A 4,076-nucleotide genomic window follows, 5' to 3' on the forward strand; every position below is an offset into this window, starting at 1 on the left:
TTCTATTTGTTTCTCTATTTGTTTCTTTAATTTTCTTGTGCTTTAATATAATCCCGGAACTGTCAGGTTTTGTTATTTGACAAACATTTGTGTCTTATACATTTAAACATAATAATAATGATGAATAAACTGTGGCACAATATGAAGGGGGAGGATAATTAATGCTTGCGTCACGTTTAGTCGATAAAAAAATTCCGCAAAGGATACACCTGTGTATCCTCACTCAAGTGCAACTAGAGAATTGAGATCTTCCACAAGATGGCTGAGCTCCATCGGTTTCCAGCACATAGGATGGAGGAGAGAGCAAACGAGGAGGGATATTGAGAAGACCCCCTGGTTCTAATTCAAAGGTGTATAATTACCTGTCCGTGGTGCTGTACTAGTTCGTGTCTGGCCTATTACAGAAAGAGAGCGATGATTAGAGTCCATTACAGTTCGGGAAATGGATTTATTCCTTTGCATGGTCTTTCCTAGACAAAATTTCAAATTTCTAAATAAAGCTAAATGTACTCATAGATTTGATGGACTTTTACCAAAATCACCACCAGATCTGGTTCTAATTCAAAGGTATATAATTACCTGTCCGTGGTGCTGCACTAGTTGGTGTCTGGCCTATTACAGAAAGAGAGAGATGATTACATTCTATTACAGTTCCAGAAATGGTTTTGTTAATTTGCATGTGTAGCCAATAGTGATATTTTTCTTTAAAGGTTGGTGGAGTGATGGGGGCATGTGCTGCTCACATGTTTTATTTGGCCTATAAAGGCTGTGGTTGGCGTTAAAGATATGTGCGTTTCATAGTCACGAGTTACGTCATCAGATTTCTGGCAAGGTGTGGGTGTGTTTGTGCATGTGGACAGAGAAATCCTGTGGCACCTTGTTTGCATCCCGTAATTGTACTTGATTTTAATGCCTTGAAGTTTCCTGTGTAACGCAGGACATTCAAACCGTTAACCACGTAGGTGGAGGCAGAGGCACTGAGATGTTGCAGTGGGTTTGGCATTGGGGCTTCTGTGTCTGCATGCTCATATATTGTCATTACTGCCTCCCATGGAGCAGTGTGGTGCAGAGGACTTCTTTATGCAGCACCTTGTTTGACCAGCTGCCAGATCGGCTGTTTTGCACCTGTGGACTATTGAGTGTTCAGGAATCGGGCCTGCTTTATACTGTTGACATTGTACGTGTTTCAGTGACAGACACCGAGGAGTATCAGCCAAGCGGTAGTTTGGTGGGCCGCAAAATATTGCACTTCAACTAAATACCCCAGCCAACACGCCCATGTGGGGCCCAAAGGGATTGCATATGGGCTGATATCTGGGGCCCACCTGAGTCCCCACATGGATTAGCCCAGATGGGTTAATGTTGGGTCTCTTGATAGGCTAACACAATAATTAACCAAGGTAACACCCATTTGGGGCCTACATGGGTTAGCCCGGATGGCTTGATGATGGGCTCATACCTGGCCCATATAGGTAGCCCAGGTAGCACCTATTTGGGGCCTACATGGGACTACCCATATGGGTTGATGACGGGACCAAGATAGGTGTTATGTAGGGCTCTTATGGGCCACAACAGGTATATAGAGATTATGATTATATATAGGTTACCATATTTTCTGTTTGGGTTATCTTATAGTAAAACCCTAAATAATAACATGACATGTTATCCACTAACTACACAAACATGTTAAAGGTATTCAATGAACAGAAACCAGTATTTCATGCTTTAGTTTATCATGCAAGATCCATTTGGAAGTATTTGAAAATGACTTACTACATTTACAACTTTATAATACAAAAGTATCAAAAAGTATAGTCTAAGACAAATGTATTTCACAAACAAATCAAAGACAAACAGTGCAGCTCCTCACTCCTCTGTCAGTCAGCGCTCTCCCAACAGCCCTTTGAAAAAGACCAAACAAATGAATCAACCATTGTGCCACTTTTTTATTGCCTTTTTCATAGTTAAAGCCTTTTGGTACCCCACGTCAAGTTGATCTAGATTAAATACTGAGAAGGGACAGAAAAAAAACAGATGGCGAAGAAACGACACATACTAACTGCCAAATAATTAAGAATTAAGGTGAAGAATTAAGGGTGAGACCATCAGAAACCCTTTAGTCTCCAGTACCACAATTTTACAGAACTGCAACCTACCTGGAGTCTCCAGAAGTCCAAGATGTCAGGATCTCAGAGACTTCATTTAAAGAATCCTAAAAAAATGATCCCACTTAATAAGAATCACAAGCAGGTGTGTTGTAAAATACATGGTTATGGCGTCAAACCGGTCTTAGGCCCCGTTCACACCGCAAGTCCTAATGCTCAATTCTGATTTTTTGCTCAGATCTGATTGTTTGGCTGCTCACATTACCTTTTAAAATGTGGCCTAAATCTGATTCGAGTGTGAACTGTTTCAGGTTTCAAACTAACCCGCATGTGCAAAAGAACAATATTAATGACATCAGATGCAGCACGATGTTGCACTAAAGTTCGGGAGGTTCTGGAGGAAGTAAGCATTTTCGCTTTTATTTAAACATGTTTGTGTAATGGAGGCCATAACATTAAAATGAGCAGGTGCTGAAGAGGAGAAGAATGAAAAGAAAGAGAGCTAAATTGGTTATTTTGGCCTTTTGTCACCTTCCTTTGGCACTGAAGCCACGTTTTTCTGTGTCCCCGTTCTTCCATTTCGTGTGCTTTCAAAAACGGAGCGGTTACGGAAGGATCCTTCTAGTTTTGCTTGAACTGAAGTATCTCCCCATATACAAATTAGGTTTAACACCTCACTCTCCCTACACTGACTTGCTCCATCGCTGTTCTCCATGGGCTAACTCGCTGGTGCATAATTGTGACAAATGTCGACATAGATTTACGTAAAATACGCATCATATCCGCATCAAATCTGCTTTGGTTGTTCACACTGCGGCCGCATTGGAAAAAAATCAGATCTGGGTCTGATTCAGGACCACATATGTATGTGGTCTGAATCTGATTTGAAAAAATCAGATCTGGGCTAGATTTGAGTGTTCACACTACTGTCTGACCTGGTCACTTGACCCCCCAAAAAATTAGATTTGGGCCACTTTTGCCTGCAGTGTGAACGTGGCCTTAGAGTACCCCCAGCCCTGCAGATTTTGTATGTCTCCCTATATCTGACATGCCCAGGTTTTGCAGCCTCTACTTATTAGCTCATGAGTTGAATCAGGTGTGATAGATGAGGGAGACATACAAAATTATATAATTAATTATAAAGTGAAGATCCTGGTGTAACCTAATTATAAGGACTCAGTATATCCAAATCCTCCTAAAGACATTACAAATGATTTGGAACAGTACTCTAAAGCAGTGGTTTTCAAACCTGTCCTGGAGGCACCCCAGCCCTGCACATTTTGTATGTCTCCATTATCAGACACACCAATTTAGTTCTTGCAGTCTCTACTAAAGAGCTGATGAGTTGAATCAGGTGTGATAAATATGACCAGCAGCCATATCACCCTGTAGTCCAAGACTGGTTTACCACTGAAGCTAAGCAGGGCTGAGCCTGGTCAGTACCTGGATGGGAGACCAACTGGGAAAACCAGGTTGCTGCTGGTAGAGGTGTTAGTGAGGCCAGCAGGGGGTGCTCACCCCAGTATAGTGATGGGGACACTATACTGTCAAAGAGCTCAGTCCTTTGGATGAGACGTTAAACCGAGGTCCTGACTCTCTGTGGTCGTTAAAAATCCCAGGATGTCCTTCGATAAAGAGTAAGGGTGTAACCCCGGCATCCTGGCCAAATTTGCCCATTGGCCCCTGTCCATCATGGCCTCCTAATAATCCCCATATATAATGATTGGCTTCATCACTTCATTCTCCTCTCCACCAAAAGCTTGTGTTTTCTTGCGCAATATGGCTGCTGTCGCATCATCCAGGTTGGTGCTGCACATTAGTGGTGGTTGAGGAGATTCCCCCTTCTATGTAAAAGCGCTTTGAGTGCCTAGAAAAGCGCTATATGAATGTAACAAATTATTATTATGAGGGAGACGCAGGGCCGGTGTGCCTCTAGGGCAGGTGTGAAAACCACTGCTCTAAAGTGTTACT

General features: G+C 42.3%; 1 pseudogene; it reads left to right on the forward strand.

Moving 5' to 3' along the window:
• Positions 1 to 3,473: 3,473 nt before the first annotated feature.
• On the forward strand, positions 3,474 to 3,590 carry LOC137065621 (5S ribosomal RNA; annotated as a pseudogene).
• Positions 3,591 to 4,076: the final 486 nt, after the last annotated feature.

The sequence above is a fragment of the Pseudorasbora parva genome, chromosome 25 (assembly GCF_024679245.1).
Source record: "Pseudorasbora parva isolate DD20220531a chromosome 25, ASM2467924v1, whole genome shotgun sequence".
Lineage (NCBI taxonomy): Eukaryota > Metazoa > Chordata > Actinopteri > Cypriniformes > Gobionidae > Pseudorasbora > Pseudorasbora parva.